This window comes from Squalius cephalus (assembly GCF_949319135.1).
Source record: "Squalius cephalus genome assembly, chromosome: 14".
NCBI classification, from domain to species: Eukaryota; Metazoa; Chordata; class Actinopteri; order Cypriniformes; family Leuciscidae; genus Squalius; species Squalius cephalus.
This window is the reverse complement of record NC_137135.1, coordinates 22,438,745-22,457,539: the sequence shown is the minus strand read 5'-3', so window position 1 is coordinate 22,457,539 and position 18,795 is coordinate 22,438,745. Positions and strand designations below refer to the sequence as shown.

The 18,795-nt window shown below is 37.6% G+C and overlaps 1 protein-coding gene across 6 annotated transcripts in view; it reads right to left on the bottom strand.

The window, feature by feature from the left end:
• Window positions 1–9,475, bottom strand: part of LOC307171158 (teneurin-3) — a 137,083-nt gene extending 127,608 nt beyond the window's left edge. For 5 of the 6 annotated variants that reach the window (XM_079892616.1, XM_079892618.1, XM_079892619.1 and 2 more), the window contains exon 1: window positions 8,973–9,475. The gene's annotated coding sequence lies outside the window, so the exon portion shown is untranslated. The remainder of the gene's footprint in view (window positions 1–8,972) is intronic. The other variant, XM_079892620.1, reaches the window with a different exon arrangement.
• Window positions 9,476–18,795: the final 9,320 nt, after the last annotated feature.

Sequence of the window (18,795 nt, the reverse complement as noted above, 5' to 3'; positions counted from 1 at the left end):
GCTTCACCTTGGAACGTCTTTTCTCATTATTTCTCTGAACTTCTCAAAAATCAACATCCATATTCAAAACATCAGAGAATACCAGAGTAAATTTGTTCTTATTCAAACTGATGTAATATGGTTTATTATTGATTCATGTCAGAAATATGAGAAACGAATTGTGAATACAAAATGTAATGATGTATCCTACCTAATATGCAAAGTTCCAGGCAAATAGGTTCGACTTTTCTGCTTGTTTTAACTATTTTGGTATGGAAACATATGGCTGGAAATGGGTAAAATGTGGGCTTTTTTAAGAGACCACAGACTTAAATAGTATCCATCTCTGGAGTATATAAATTTGCTTCGAAGTGGCTCATGCAGTGAGACATGGGATGGTTGCTTGGTGAAAGAAGGCCAAGGGGGAGATGGTCTGGCTGTAAAAACTCCAGCTCAGAGTGCCAGCAGATAGGATAACTAACAAGCTTTTCAACCGGAACATTGCACACAATCATCCTTAGTAAAAAGTAACTTTAAGTGAACTTCTAAGAGGAGATGTATCTTCTAAAAAGAGATGTATCTACAGAATCATGAATAATGACAAATTGGCCAAATAGACATGAATGAAAAAGATCACACAATTTAAACACAAAGAATACAGACTTCATCTACAGTAAACTTTTTTGGGCATATGGCTTATTATACAAATATTTTGCATTGTATCTAACTGAAATACAGTAAGAATCTAATTATTTTATTTCAGAAAGTAAAGATGTGCAAGTTAAACAAATTAAATTGAACCAAACTACTCTGAAGGGAATTATGGCCAGAACAGAGTGGAAAAAAGCTGATGCACTCCATATAGACCTATATTAATCTCACAAACAGTCTCACCTAATAATCTTTGCTGTATTTTCTGTTTTTGTGGTACTCTAACAAAACATATAGTCTCGCAGGTCCACACAGGCTTAGCATCTGACTCAGGCAGAAACATGAGACTGGAACAAACATCCAGAGTTAAATCTGCACATCCCTGATTTATATATTTACCAGATGCAACTTAAGAATGGGACAAATCATACATCACTCCAAATGAGTTGCCTCTTGGGAGAGGGTTGCTGCAAACAAAATGCACGCAATAAAATAACCTGATACAGTAAGTAGCTACTTTGTCCAATTTCTAGAAAACGCTTTGGTCATCATTAATGACATGGTTTCAACATACAGACAGTGAGTAATCCTGCTCATTATTTAATACGGTGTACATAATAAATTCTCTGTGGTAGTCTGTAAGATTTCTCTCTGTGACAGAGTACCCAGATGACACTGTGCTGTTAACATCTATGGCGGCCGCATTGTTTATTTATGCCTATGATTATATAGAACCGCACAATCATAAATTTTATAACTCCCTACATTAAGATTAAGATTAAGAATTCATTTAACATCCACCATTCCACACACAATATAGGTGAAAATATAAGTGGGTTTCTCCAGTGTTAGCATCTCATTAGAATGCCACTTTAATTGAATCAAAATCATTTTTAAGTCTGCATCATCAACGTCCTTCTCTCCATCAATTCACTCCCCTCCTCTTCGTCTAAAAGCCTTTCTTTAATCCTCCTGCCCGGATCTTTCAAATTGACCTCCACAGTCCAAGACCAGCCACTAAAGTTCGCTCCAGGATACTAAGTGCACATAACCCGAAGAAATACAGAACCCCTCCCCCTCCATCGCCGCTAACCCCCCCACCCAACCCGTTCTGAGCTTTAGTGTGGCCGCCACCACCGACAATAGCTTGCTTTGACAGCTTTGCATAATTCATGCGCTGCACTGCTCTCCCTGAGCCCAGCCCAGCCACTCGCTCGCTGTGAGACAACGGGAAGAAAAAACACAGACGGGAAACAAGGGCACGCTTCCATTAGCCAGTGCCTGTTCCCACACTACACTGCTGCACCCTGGGATAGTGCCACTATTGTCTGGGGGTCGTCATTTTCACCACCCCCGCATCACGGTGGAGATGCGATGCAGCAGACACAGATGTGCACAGGCCTGGAGGAAGACACATCCACTTGTGTTCGTCTTTTTCAGTATTCATGACCTCAAGGCTGTGCTTTTCTTGGACTAGCTGGAAGAGGTTTGCCGGTGAGATTTAATTTAGAGCTTTAACGCTTATATCAGATATTCTGTCTAAAATCATCTAGGATGTGCAACTTCCTCAGAGATGACTAAAGGGTTTAATGATTCTTGAATCATTACTTTAATATCAGTAAGACATCCAATATTTTCCTAAACGGCACAAAAAACTCTTGCAAGATGACCATGTTCTCTATGACTATTTTGTTTTTAATTTTTAATTTTTAATCTCAATTCAATGGGCAAATGAATTCATTTGTGAAAATCTGTTTCAGCATGGATCTTAAAATGATTAAGCAAAACCACAACATTTAAAGAGGTGGGAGCGAGGTTATATAGGTAATGATAGCACTCACTAACAGACTACAGAGATCACAGGTCTTATTAAAAAAACATTACACTGATATGTGTCACACGGCACTGTCATGGGCTTTTTTTTTTTTTAATTAAGTCCTATGTTCTAAAGATAACTCCTCCATGCTCATAAATATATGTGTGTGTGTGTGTGTGTGTGTGTGTATGTCCATAATTTCCGCACGACTATAAGTTACACAGGTTCAAGATAGGTTGCATATGTGTACAAGTTACATTATTACATTAAGAAATTATGTAAAATACCAGTAAATTAAAAATGTTACTAACATTTTAGCTCCCATCACTCCTCAACAAACACTTTCCATTTAACACTATTCAGAACAGAAATCAGACATACATACAAACTATCATATTGACGTGTGGGAAATGCGATGAACAAAAACACTCACATACCCCTCAGCATGAAACCAAATGTGAGTTCTGCGCATGTTTTGCATGCATTGCATTAACTGCATTAGCCTATATAAGTCACTTTAGAATTTAAGTTGCATTACGTTTTACATTTTACATTTTTTTTACTTATATTTCAGAAATAACGGTCATAAATAAATGCACACACACACATAATATGTGCCTGTATTGAATTCAAAAACATTCACAAACAGCAAACAGTACTTTAATCTACTTACATACACATATACATTCAATACATACGTTCATTATAAATCAATATTAATGTAAACATCTTGCTAGCATTATGGCCAGCAATGTTCTCTTTGAACTAGATGTGATGGAAGCGTTTTGATAAACAGTGCAGAATCCTGTAAATCTAAATCAGGGCTCGACATTAACGCTTGTCCAGAACAGTGGATAAGTGAAAGAGAATTTTACTTGCCCGACCGGACAAGTGGCCTGATTAGGACATCAATGACAAAAAATTAACTAGGGAAACACTAAAACGAGAGAATGATTCTGATTTCATTACATTTATTGTAAGTTGCGATCGATAGTGGAATGTATGGTTACAAGGTTGCGCTGTTGACGCTCGCGCTGCCTTTCAAGAAGAAATCTAAACAAGTGAGAGCAGCTCACACAAAGAAACTCAGTTATCAACATACTGCCGATAAAAATTCAAAATTTGAGTTTTTATATTTTTAACATATGATACAGTTAAGCAACCTCACACGACGAGTGTCGTTTTCCTGAATACTATCACGATTGAAAATGTGACATTGATTTCATGCAACAGTTCAATAAACAGTTAAAATGAAGTCACTTACATTTTAGAAGCAATATTGACTGATTGTGTTCTGTTTCAGCAGCGAAAATAGTTCCAAACAAAGATCACAGCAGAACCATAACGCATCTCACAGCAACACTTCATTACTGAACGATTCAGCGTTTTGAACGACTCGGTTGAGTCAAAGATTCAATGACCCATTCATAAACATCTGTCTCATTCTTGAACAAATCAGTCGTTTGAACGAATCGTTTGGATGAATGAATCAATGACCCGCTCATTAAGACGGTCGCCTGCCGCCACCTACTGGCAGTTTAGTGTTATGTTTAAAAGTATCATTCTTTCCAATGTTTCTTATTTGTATTTTTAACATTATTTAATGCAATTGTAATTTTTCAGTGTGAATTATTTAATTTGATCAGCCCTACCTAGGGTAACAGGCCTATAGTGTCTTATTATTCTAAATAATTTAATTTATTGATCAAATTTAGGAATTTAAAATGAAAGCTGAAGCATACATTTAATAAGATGGGGGGGGGGGGGTGCCATTTAAAGATGCAGATATTACAATATGCACATTTAAATATATCAAAGCTGATTGAACACTGCATAAGAATATTGCTTCAGAATAAATATTTACAACACAAACAAAAAAAATAAAAAATAAACGTCAGACCTACAAGTTTTCATTCACTTGATAAGTTAAATGAAAGGAAAGTAAAAGAGAGAACTGACGGGGGAAGGCTGAGGTGAATATATTCAGCAGTATAAAGCAAATGAAGTGACAGCAGAGTTTGCCTTGACTTCATATCAAGATGAAGACTGAAGGGAAAATAACTTTGATTTCAACATGGCATATTTTCTTGATTGCGTTTTAGGAAAAATGTTTATCAGTAATCACCTGAAATGGTTTTCACCTCAAATTATAAAGGGATACCTGTTTTTCAAATATTCAGCAGCAAGCAAACCTCATCGCACCACACTAAAGATCCTAATCCACTCTATCATAAACCGCATTAAAAAAAATCACCAATTTAATTTCATTACAGAATATGATTTGTGCCACAAGCATCTCTCATTACTCATGTTATACCCTCTCACGTTTTGCTCTTCAGTTTTTGTTCTCATATATAGCATTAGGTTCTGACTGTCATCTCTGCAGGACATTAATGTAAATCCCTTGGTTCCAGAGCTGAGGCAGTTTGGAGCAGGGATACTGGCGAGTTTCACTGCCTGGTCAGCGCACTTCCTGCCTGTGGCAAATCATAGGCTGCCTCCAACACAGCAGGAGGCAGGCAAGAGAGCTCCACAGCAAATTGGAGAGTAAAGCAGGGGGTTTGGGAGGGCGGGTGAAGATGGGGGGAAAAGCGAGAAAAGGAGAATGAGAGAGAATTTAAACAAGGATGTTATAGAGGTTGGAAAAGTGTACTGCAGGCAGCCAAGTCTGTAATGGACTTTAGGACATCTATAGCACACAGAGAATGTCTCTGACTTGAAGCAATTCACTTGCACACACACATACACACACAAGCACAATCCACAATGTTCTTATCCCTTAGGGTGAAACAAAATGCATGACCAGGAATGCACAGACACTTTCTAGATGCTCCAAAAAGACCAAAAGTTTCAAGATACAGCTGCAATCGCAATAAATCACACCACTGGTTCTTGTAAAATCATGTAAAGTATCAGATAATGCAGGTAGCAATCCATCACAATTCAGTACTAATAAGCACACAGAAACACAATGCACAAGAGACTTTGGCTGACATGTATTTCAGCTTGTCTCACAATGAAATGCGGCTGATTTTTAGCTAGATTAGCACAATAATACTACTAAACAGGTACATTGCCAGGGTTACATTTTTTGTTGATTGCATTTCAGACACGTCCTTAAAAACAAACCAAGTACAATTTAAAAACTGCATGTCGCCTTTATTGTAACATTGCACAAAACAACTTATTGAAAAAGGACCGATATTACGTCCATGGATCCATCAAAAGCATTAATTGCCGTATTCTAGCCACTGCTCTTGCAGAGCCAGTCTAGACCTTTGAGACTTACTTTGCATGTATTTGTGTCTGTGCATTTTTTGAAATCCTGATTTGTCCTTCACTCAGCTGTTGGAAAGTCAATTTTAAATGACACCAGTTTAAAAAGTAATCAATATGTGTAAAGTCTTGTTGACGTGCTGAAGTTCACGAGGGAAATCAGATGTCGATTTGGCCGTAGGATCCTGTAACTGCAACTGCCGGCAAACAGTATAACATCTCTGATCCATCTACAGTGCATTTAAATTGATTAGCTGTTAATTCTCTGAGGTGGTAAACTGTGTTGCTTCAAGCAAATATTGAGCAAGATGTATTTGTGTCAGCCTCTTGACATCTACGCAAACTTGTTTGTTAAAGAATTGTTTGTGTTCTTGTCAGTCGAAGCATGTAATGGTTAAAAAAGGGATAAATCCAGAGCAAACACTATAAATGGATTTCAGCCAAGGACAATTTTCAGATCCTCCACAGTTTAAAAATGTGGGACGTTTTTGTATAGATGATAAATCAGACTAATCCTTTACAGGCTGTGATAACCTGGACAATGTTAAGCCAACAGAGATCAGGTCTGTCCACTGTGATTATGCAGAATAAATATAGTGTAAATGTGAAACGCAGAGGCTGACGTGCTGGCAGTGCGTGTTTGTCAGGGTACATTAACCTGCGCCTGTTTGCTTAGCACTATTGAAATAGGCACTGATGGCTGAGCTACTTTCATAGACACACACACACACACACAGTCATTCACTCTATCTCTCTCTACACTGGACTTTAAAAGCTCCTTCACCTGGAGTGCTCAAGCAAATAAACAAATATTGAAAGAAGTGACAAGGGCTTTTCTACTCAATAAACTGCCAAAAATGTCATTGTAGAATCAGCCTAACTAGAGTATTTTTTCAAACTTGTATCAATAAAAATGAACACAATTGTCATTTATAGATGGACTGCATGCCAATCAGCGAAATGCCAGTCCGCAAGACTGACTAAGGTAACATCATCTAAGAGGACAGTCATTATGAGTTACTTCTGCAAATAGGATAGGATTTCACAAAAGGTACTTGATGGCGATATTTTTTTGTTGTTGTTGAGTTTTTCACTCTGCAGTAAAACAATAAATAAGATTCATATGATTTATGAAGCATGGAGCAGGGCTAAATGCAACCTTTCACTTCATTGAAGCTTGACTTATCAGTGTTATTTGAACCGTTTGATACAAGGTAAAAGGCTAACACTCTCTTCCCAGCTGAATATGTGATACATGAGAGACAATATCTTCTAAATAAGCAACTGACATTAGTGACTTTTTGTTTTTTCCTCACTCTCTGTCCTTTTTCATCCCCAAACCAGACGACAAATGTGCTTTTCCTTAATCAGAGGATGACGTGGTTTTCTCTGCAATCAGGGGTCTAGTATGTTCACAATGTGACCTCTATTTTTAATGTGCCAAAGAAAAACTGTAAAGTATTTGGCTGAGTATTTGCTGGGCTTCAAAGCGCCATTGTCTTATTTCGCAAAGTGTAAGAAGAATGTGAATCTATGGACCTACAGAATGTGAATATCAACTACACGGTTTCTGTATGAGATGAACGAGATCATCAGAGCACAAATCAAAATGGCAGGCCTCTACTCGAGTACCTTTTCAGTCAAAACAAATCCTTTTTTTCTGATGTTGTGCTTCTTTTGTTATATATCACAATGAGGTATTTATTTTTTCTAGCGTGTAAAAGCAAAATTGATGGGGTTTCAATCACAATATGTTCTTTAAGGAGCTGTCGGCATTATTATGAACATAAATGGAATCGGTTTAAATTAATCAATGCTATTGCAAAAGGCTTTGAAAATCTATTCTAGTCATACCTTAGTTGATAACTGTTCTATAATCTTTATCTGGGTCTAATGAGAGCCCTTCATAATCCTTGTTGAACTGATTTGATGAAGTATTGCCTTGTAAATCGTTTTGTGCCACCAGTGCCCTTGATGACAAATTAGCTCAATTAATCATATGCTCATCTCCATGTAGTATAAGTGATCTGAGACAATAATATAACTGCAACGTCGTTCAATCGGTATTGCAAATTAATGGTTCAGTATACTTATATTCAGTCACTTAACTGGCTCCTTTAAGGAGTCTATGAACCAAGGATCAGATTAGCTAGACCACTTCAATCTGATAATTTCTCAATTCTCATCGTCTCATAAAGAGAACAATGAAACCATGGTCGTAATGTGTCTTGTAATTGAAATTGAGATATCGTTATCACGTTTCATTGATGCGTCTTTGGGCTACTGTTAAATGATGTTAACTGTTTAAAATTCGTATAGGCCTAAATTAAATGTATGTAAAATGAATCAACGTAAAAGGTAATTAACGATGCTGTGGAAACACGCGCAACAGAGATTGTTAGGCTATTTGACGTTCGCTGTGCGAGCAGCGTCAATTCACAGTTAACATTTTAAACGTCACTACTTGTTTTGTGATGTATTTGTAGCCTGATTTAAAACTCTAAAAATATAATTTGACGTAATTTACCGACTTGCCGCCCTAAACAGATCGCAACAGCGAATGCGACTTCTGTTCACTAAACTTCGTCAGAAATAGCGCGCTGACTAACTTGTCACTGTCTTGTCTAATTTTTTAATTTTTTTATTATCATTTTGCAACTGAAGAAAGTGTTGAGACCTACGGTTGTATGGGGAAATTTAAAAAATACATAAATAAATACCCCCCACCTCCCCAACCTTTTCTTTTGAATTAATTTGGGGAAATTCAAGCCCTGAAATACGCCCCCATAATCCACACCATGGTTTTGTGCACTTAAGATCAATGGTTAACTACCTGTTTGTCCACGAATACATTTGCAAACATTTTCATGGCATGTCAAGTACAGTAAGAGGCTGTGGGATAGGACAGGTCATCAGTCCATTCCTAACCTAGCTATTCTAAGCATGAATTTCATTCCCCAAGGTGGCAAATTGCAACAAGTTTGAGTCTGGTTATTTCCGTGCAGCTGGGCGGAATTCATGCCATTAAAGTGGATGAAAACACTGTGGATTCCAACTTGCAAATTGCAGCTGCAAACGTTTCAATAAAATACTCACTAGCCTACTTGAAAGGCTATACGTTTATTTATTAAAAACAGTGGCATAATGTCTCAACATATTGGCAAACGTTATCCAACTGCACCAACTAACAAGTAAAAGCAACATGAAACAAAAGTAACCTGACACTAATGTTTCTCATAACATTTCTTACCTTGTAAAATTCGGTTTAGATCCCCATTGTAGTGGAACGAGACGAAAAAAAACTTTACAGTAGGTATCCAAACTTATTAAAAGCAGCAGCTGTGAGATGAGGTAAAATAACGGTTAGGACGATAAATTTCCCGCAGTCACGCCTTCCCGCGTCTCTCACACACTGAGTGCTCTCGAGCGGGGGGGAATTCTTCCGCAAACGACCAGCCACAAATACTGTCTAAATAACGAGACAACGATCTGGACCCGGTGAACCCAGAAGCACTAAGTCAAGAAGCGTTAGTTCGAGCTGTGTAAGAAACCCATGTGATGAAGCCAAGGACTGTGTACCACTCCTCTGTTCTCCCTGTGTGTGTGTGAGCGCGCGCTGCGGTGCTGATGAGAGGACGGGTCGTTAGCGCGGGATCCGCGCGATAGACAGGCAGTGTCATTAACTGCACGAGGACCCGGAGCATCGCTGAATACTGAATAAGTCTGGTTTTCTCTTTCATTTGTATGTAATCATTTTATAAACAACAAGAATTTCACCATAAATAGATGATACATTTCAATAAATGGAAGGAAACTTAAATACTGGTATCACAGACTTCTAATGGAAATCACACAATGTACATTGCTTCACTACAAAGTTGAGATTTACTGGTTTATGTTTGTAAAAAAAAAAAAAATTAATCCCAAAAATTCCATACACACGTGTGTGCGTGTGGAAAGAGAGAGATGAATTATGTAATTCTCTAACCTTGTTGCAAAAACACATTGTATAAACTATACAGTACATACATTGCATACAGTAACAGGATTGCATCTTTACAGTGTGTACGTGGTCAAAGAATATTATTTGAAAACTTGCCACATTCATATTTAATATCTAGTGTCTCTGAGACTCCAAAGTAATGTTTTTTTTTTTTTTTTTTTTTAATGGAGGGCGACTGAAGCATGTTATCAAGTTTCCTTATTACCAGTTTTTACAGGAAAACATTACGCAATCTGATGCTTGAATGTTAAATGCATTTTTTAAGTAACATTGCCTTGGGGGTCTGTCAGAGCCCAAACAGAACACGAGGGTTAAATGAACTTCCCATTAAGATCCAATACATATTCAACAAGCAACTAAAATCCCATTGTTTTGAATGGAAATTGTGATATTTTATGTGATCATTAAACCAGCATAATGAATTTGCACTTGTCTTATGGCAATTGACTGGGTTTTTCCTTAAAATAAAAGCTAATTTGGCTTTAGTTAATCAGTTAATTAGCGGTACAGATGGTGAGGTTTCTATGTGGCATCATCTCCCCGAAGATTGGCCTGCAGTGGCATTTTTCATGTAGTTGTCCCTGCTTAGAGGACATTAGAGGGCCTTTTGGCTTTCATCAAAGAGCTGATGCGAAAAGCACATGGCATATGAATCGCACTTTGACGGCTGTGAAATGACAGCCCTCACAGTAGCTGTGTGTAAAGAATGAAGATCATTAATTACAAAAGCCCCAGCTACTTAATCCCACTCGAAAGAGAGCTTGAGGCGTCTGTCGCTCCCTTTGCCCTTCTCTGTTTTTTGCTCTCTTCCGGTATCTCTTGTTTTCGCATCAGCCGCCCCCATTTCTCCTCCCCCACTCTTTTTCTCAGACTCATTCTTCTTTCTGTCTCTGCCCTCATATTCTTTTCAGCTCTTTTATTTTCCTTTACAAACTCCACTTTTATCTCCTCATTCTTTCTCTGAATTACTCTTTTATCATCTGTCGCTCTTTGCGTGTCATGGAGTCCAGCAAGAACAGAATCCAGAGTTGGAGTCCAGAGGTTTTTGGACTCAGCAGGGGGAGCGGTAGTGCCCTCCTCATGCGTCCCAGCCCTCAGACCTCATGCTGAGATGGAGTTATCTCTCGAGGCAAGCTGTTCCACTCACCAGAGCCTTGCATCTAAGTCTCCATGCCAAACACCAGCACATCAAACTCTCTCCCAGCAGGAAGTGCTATTATCTGCATGAAAGCCAGCTTGATCAGTAGCTTGCCTTGTACTGCAACTGAAAGACAACAACAGAAAAGTGATACGCTTCTATCTGCAGAGGAGCCAGGCTGGCCCAAAATTGCAGTGTACACTCATTACGTGAATAAGTAATGTTTCACCATGTCTATGAAACTTTTTTTGCTCAAAAATATTATGAAAATTGATGTTGAAAATCAACCACATTGAAGGACGTTTTAAGTGATTGCTTTGTGTATTGTATAAGACAAGATACTAATATTTGGCATTGACTGACAAATGTGCTTCGCTTCTTACTGGCAGTAAATGTGCCACAATAACACATTAACATATTACATATTTGTCACCCAATTGGACGGACATAAACGTCACACCTACAGAATTTCCAATTAAACTTTATGACAAACACTGTTAAGGTCACTCCCATCAAACTCTAATTATTCAATAGATCTTCTGCAAACATTGTTCTGGAAACAGTCTGCTTGAATCCTCGAAACACAATTTCTGGGACAGTACTAAATGTCTCTTTTTCCAGCTAATCCATCACCGCTGGACTCATTTGTACCCTCTAGTGGGGACGAGTAACACTGTAATTTCTCATTAGATGAGGGCACAGCTGTCTGTTTGAAAACAAATGATTTGGACATGAAATCACTGAGGGTGATACATGCACAGAAAACGTTTTGATATGGATGTACTCAAACAAAATACAATTTCTATTGATTGCAATATAAGGGTTATCACTGCCTTTTGAAAGACCTGAGAAATATACTAAATGCTACATGCAAAAATGCTAGTGAAATATGTCAGGTTGTCAGTAAGGAGACACATATTAATGAATGTTTTAAAAAATCTTTTTTTTTCTTCTGCCATTACATAGAAGGTGTACGAGATATTAAGATGAAGTTTACTGCATGACCATTTACTGATCCAAAATACAGATATGACTATTTTAAATATACCAAAATTGCTATACTTTTCAGCTTTAGGCATTCTATCACAATATATGTGTCATCACATTCGACTCTGAATAACAGCATTTTCAACATCCTGTCTGCATCCATGTGAATGGATTGCCACCAGTCAACTTAACTGAATATAACAATGAATCTTACTACGAACTGTATGTCACCTTATTTATCAATATACAACAGTATCTGAGGTGTTAAATAGTGAAGCAGTTGTGAGGGCAAAGAGATATGGTCCATGAGGGAGAATGAGCTGCAGAGGATGAATATACCAAACTAAACTGCTAAAGGAGAAGAGCTGATTTTACTATTACTTTTATATTCACTGTTGCTGTGGTTGCAGCATATAAACCTCTGGTTGTATTGCAAACCTAATCAGATCATCTGTAATGCATGTTGTTGTATGATTTTGTGCTCGATAAACATTTCTTATGTTGAAAACAGGTGTGTTGCTTAATTTTTTTGTGGAAACCTTGATCCATTTTTTTTCCAGGATTCTTTGATGAATAGAAAGTTCAAAAGAACAGCATTTATTTGAAATACAACTCTTTTGTAAGATTATAAATGTCTTTACTGTCACTTTTGATTAATTATTAATTTAATGTATACTTCCTAAATAAAAGTATTACTTTCTTAAAAGAAAAGAAAACACCTTACTGACTCCAGACCTTTTATAATGAATGTGTTTGTGAACACTTTCCCAGTCACTCAATCCTCTATAACAGGGTAGTATTGTTCCATGTTCAAGGCATTTTAACCAGTGATTGAACTCTGAATTGAATTCTTAAAAAAAAAAAAAAAAAGTTATCTTCTTTTATTTTTCAAAGACTTTTGAAAGGAGTTCTGCAATAGACTGGCTCCATAACCCGACATAGGATAAGCGTTTTGAAGAATGCATTGATGGATGGATAAAGAGTTGCATTCCCACATACAATATACTTCCCCTATTTGATGATGTATTTGTAATGAATTGTATATCAAAAAACAAAACACTACTTTTGATAGTATTTGAACATTCGCTTCACAAGCATAAAAAGTGTGATAAAAGTGTGCTTTCTTTGATTAGCAGAATGGGGGTCAAATAAAAAATCGCAAAAGTAAAAAAAATTCTGCTAAAAGAGCTGACATACATATACAGCAGCACATCAATGAACAATTACATGTTGGAAATTACAGACACATTCCACAGTGACCTTGAGGTGGCATTTCCCCGAATCAGTGTTCCTAATTAACTCTGATGTCTCTAGATGACTTCCAAAGACTCACCATGGCACGGAGTAACCTTCCAAATATAGTGCGGTTAACAAGAGGAATTGCTTCATCTGAGGTGACAGTTTTTTCAAAAACTTGGCCATTGGTGAGCTACTTACTGTTAGGCTTAATTATGCTCTCTGTGAAACTGTGCATTCTAATTAGACAATGTAACAAGTCTATTAGATTTCTAACTTTGGGCAAATTTGAAGAATTACCCCTTTGAATATAAAGGTCCCGATATAATTTAAATGAAATCAAAGAACAAACTGATGACACATAATTTCGAACAAAATCAGGCCAAAATGAAGTTCGTTTGGAGTTTGTTTTGAGAGCTCGAAACAGCTTGCCAAAGCGAACTTTACGGAAAAGTTTGCTTCGGCTGGTAAACACCTTTGTACTACCATTGGTCCGTGGCGATTACGTAATAGGTACGTAATAGGTGCGCTGAGGCTCCGCCTTCTTTCATGTGGAGTTTTCGTCCATGAGTAAAAACATGAACACACGAGAGCTGCTGTATAGTGAAAAATGAAGTTGTACTGATGATGAAACGAGACACTGACACTGTTTTTCATTTTTAATACGGTAAAGCTGCTTGATTTTAAAGTCCCCCTGTAGTCAATAATTTTATCACTTAAAACTCATCTTTGATCACCAAAATTACATATTTAAAAGTTTTTTCCTTGAAAAAAATGTCTTCATGCCTTAAAGGAGCATTTCACCCATGGGAACATTAATCTTTATTGAAAGTGGGTCATATGTGTAGTCGAAATGTAACATAAATTTAGAAATTGATGCCTTCTTGACCGAGGAAAGACAGAAAGTAACTTTAGGGCGCATTTGTATGGAAGACAACAACTCTCACAATGCACCACATTGCACAGCTCCACAAGCCACTCCCACTAATCCAGATGGTTCACAACACAAACGTCCGTGTCCTCGACTGATTCAGAGATTTCGTCCAGGAGATGTCCTTTTCTCGAGGCAAAGTATTTTTTTGATTAAATGCAATACATTTGAATATGTATTCTCTCGTTATTTCATCTGACAAATGAAAAGGTTTTAATGATATCTGTGGATCATTAATTATGAGCGAATGTTTGACTATTCCGTTTAACTCTTTGATGAAAATAATGTCAAAGTCAGTTAGAATCAAATGTAACAATTTATTATGTCAGGTAAATGTATCATGCCAATTTCATAATCAATTCAAAGATAATCGATAAAGATAAACATCAAATTCTCTGGAATAAAGAAAAGAGATGCATACCCAACATTAAGAAATACATGAGGCTGAGAGATCTCTCTCTCAGCCTCATGGACCAATCTGAAGTACAGAAAAGGCCCCGAATTCCCTGCTGCATTTCATTAAATAGCCTCTTTCACTTGGAAATATCTTTTAACAATGGAAATTTGCATTCAGAGGTTACACCTTTGGGTGTAGGGAGACCATTTGTCTAGAGGCCAACCCCTCCTTGTGTGCTAGTTATCCATAAACTCTCAATAACCTTATTACCTTTTGTTTTACTTATTTGGAAATGAGACATTTGAACCAGTCGCACTGTGACATTTTAAATGATACCAAACATGAAAAATACTCTGTGATAATCATTCACATTAAACTATACATTTTCTTGGGTGATTTACATGTGGTCTCAGCATGTAAGAGGGGGAGTGAGGAAGAGGGGGAGAGATGTGTTCTGAGGTGAGACTTTGTCTCTCAAATGGTGAGTTCAAACGGTAATTTTCAGAGAGGTCCTTTGTCCTCCCAGGGTCTGGGTGCTCCCCAACCAGACTGCCCGGCATTTCCTAATTTCTCAATTCTTACAGTCCCACCCCCAGGAAAAATGAGGAATGAGTGTTAGTCTCAAGCCCTCTACAAAGATATGGGACTTCCTGCTTAGAACGACACAAAATTATGATTTTTACATCATTACAAGCAGGAACTGTAACACTGAAATCCTTATTTCTCCCCTCTCAGGGGAAAATGAGGGAATAATGCACAACCGTTCAAAAATATGACTGGGTTTCTAACGATACAAAGCTTAATGCAAATGGTTAAGTGTTCCTTTAAAATATCTTGAATGTAACTTTACACCCTTGCCTCATAGTTCTATGAATATGCAAATTAGCCCCGCCTCCACTCACTAGCACCAGCTCAGAGATCTACTCGGTGATGATCACACCTTGACGTGATTAGTTACAAGGTAGTTTGTGACGTCAGAAACACCAGCGTTTTCAAGCCGCTTTTTTGTTCACTGCAGTTTTAAGGAGAAAATACTCAACAATGGTGTTGCCTTAATTTGCACATGGTTTGTCTTAAAGCATATTAAAAACACCACATAGACAAATAAACAACATTAAAAGCTTGATTTTCACCACAGGAGATTTTAAGCCATCTATTGTATGAAGTGCTATATAAATAAGCATGCGACTAGAGTGCCGAATTGCAGAGCTCGTGCAAACATATCGTTGCTATGATCAGATTCTTTTCTTATGCTTTATTAAAAAATGCTTGCTGTTATCTCAATTTTGTTGTGCGTTTATTTTGCAATTGAGAGGAAAGTGCGCAGCACATATTTACATATTCATCAAACCATGGCTCTCAACAGTGAGGGCGGCGTCAGATGTTCACTAACAGTATATCTCTGCTCACGTAATTCGTACTTCAGAACAAAAAAGAACTTCAGCGAGTATTTCGGGGCCTTGAGACTGCTATCAATTATACATACAAGACACCTATGTCAAAACTTCTTAATGTGCAACCACCTAACATCATCCAACCAGGACACTCGTAAGAATAGCTTGCAGGAAGAAAGAAAGAAGGAAAGCTTGTGTCTATGCTGCGATCTCCAAGCATGAATCTGAAAGCCATGGAGATGAATGACCAGTCAATAGTGATCTCCATAATCGTTAGTCCTCTGGTGATTCATCAAGCCAATGACACTCGTGTCCCTAATACCACATTTATGCAGGTTTGAGCAGAGGAGATTGCGTGCTGTGATTTTCTCCAAAATGATTGATTATATCCAGCCTCTTTTGCCCGGTGTGTGTATGTGTGCGCAGATGAGTAACTGAACGAATGAGCGGGTAAGTGAGTGAGTGAATGAATAAGAGATCAAGTGTGTAAAAGAGCAAGAGAAACTGAGACACAAACCAGACGGAAGAGATTTTGAGAGTAAGTGTGAGTGAATAATCTATCATTTTGCCTAAAATACTGAAGGGAACATCATATTTTCGCACACGAACACTGTGCAATTTTGCTAGGGTGTTTTTTTTTTGGCCATCTGAGATTAATTTCAGGAATATTTTGGTTGCGGTCTTGCAGTGTGGATACTCATTGACTGTCTAATGGAGAGCCAAGATGAGCACGGCATTGATGATATATGTATGTCTCTGTATGTAGAGAAGAGAGAAAGAAAGCAACAGTGAGAGATGGAGAAAGTTCAGAGAGTCTATATATGATATACAAAATTAATATCTCATTATTTGTTCACTTCGCACAAAAATCATGCTAAAATTACCTCAAATTCGCTCTGAAGAATAAAAAGAATATTCCAAGGACAACACTGCCAACCCGCTCCACATTAAATAAATCAGCTTTAAGTTATGACTTTCATAAGAAAGTACTTTTTCATTTGTATATGAAAAATATAAAATATTTAAAATATATATAACAGAAATACTGTTCAAAAGTTTGGAGTCAGTAAGATTTTTGAATGTTTTTAATAGAAGTCTCTTATGCTTATGAAAAAACTCCTGTCATCACTAGCGCACAATGAATCCTGTAGAACGTAAGGCCGCGTAGGGTCCATCTGTTGTATCCTTCATTGCCCGCGAAAAGAAGGGTGCATTTCGAGGCCGCATATATATATCACTGAAGTGACACTGTACAATCTGAAAAGCAACAAAAAAGTCAGAGAGGAGTGAAAGTAAACCCCTGGTTTTGGTCTTTAAGATCTAACAAAACAACACACTACTACAGTATTAAGCAAATCCATGCTGATGACTACAGCAGTCCTTAAACGTTCAATTAAGTAACAGAACCGTTCAGTGCAATGAGACACTGTAACCATCAATGGCAAAAGAATGACAGAACAGGTCGACCTGTCTACGGGGCATCATTCAATTACTTCTGATGTGTTTAATTAAAGAACAAGTCAGGCTCATTCCATTCCCATTTCTTTGATCATGTAAACCTTCTTTAAACAGACCTTGATCAATACTTAATAAAAGCTTGGGATAATACACAAGACTAGGGAAACAAAGCAGAGAGAGCTAAAGCATTACATAGGTATTTGCTCTCTGACTGTATAAATACACATATCAGACTTCTACTCTATGTCTGTGTTATCTTGATAAATTAAGTGTACATGAGGATTCCACAGAACTTTCTTTTAATTGAGTGGGGAATTACCACAATTCCGTATTGAATTCTCCTCATCTAAAACGTCCATAGAGCTCTAGATGTGCCTCTTACATCCTGTGACAGCGGGAAACGTGAAGTATAGATTCTCATCTTGAGAATACAAGACAAGCTGCCAATACAAGAGTTACCTGTGAATGCCTGATGCCTCAGTGCATGAGTGTACTTACACGTGTCAGTCTCAGGGAAGTCTTTCTCTTCCGTTTCCATACAAATCCATTATCCCCCATCATCCTTCAGGAGTGGAAAACTAACAACCCTGTCGCATAATAATTCTTATGATGGCCGCTCAGTCTGAGGCAAAAGTGAAGTTTGCAATTAAGGAAATAATTATGTCCATGTGTGCTTTGAGATGCGAGGACAGGGGCCTTCTGGAGCCCTGTGATAGAGTGATACTGAGGACCTTAACAGCAGGGAGTTGATTTAATTGAGTCCAAATTACACTCTCGTGGCAGTGGCACTTTCCTCTGAGCTGTAATGGCTCACTGTGCGGTTGTCAGGGCTGCACGGTATGTTTTAGCTTTTAAAGGCTAGAGGTAATATCTGCAGACTTAAAGGCAGAGTAGATCTCTTCCTTTCTAAATAATGTAAGAACCATTTTGATTTGTGTTAGTTTGGTGCTGTTAGCATTAAACCCCCTTTGAATTTTTTAGTAGGCCTAACAACTGTAAACTAATGGGTGATTATTTTGGAGTCTCACTGTTATTTCAATTCATTCTTTCATAAGAATAGCATTCATAAATCATTTTCACGCAAGCTGAGATTCTAGTATAGATGTTTATCACATACCAAAAGCTGACGAAGGAGTAAACTGTTAAGTTGGTACCGAACAACCCAGTTGCCCAACTATGTACTGTAATGCAAACATAAGAATCTATTACATTAACAAAAGTTGGATCTAAACACCAAGATGTGCAACAAAAAAAAAAAAATACTATCGTTCATTCTAACAGTTGGGGTCATTTAGCAAGGACACATTAAATTGATCAAAAGTGACAGTAAATACATGTATAATATCCAGTCAGTTGCACATCGGATAACCCTTTTCCACAAGTTGGTATGATTCTTTAGGGTCTTCATGTAAAGTTTGTAATATACAGTACCAATTCCCCAATGGTTGTGTAAAACAACACCATTTTTACCTCCACAAAAACAACGCTCTTTTCACAGCGACCCGTTTCGGTGCATGTTTCTTTAAATG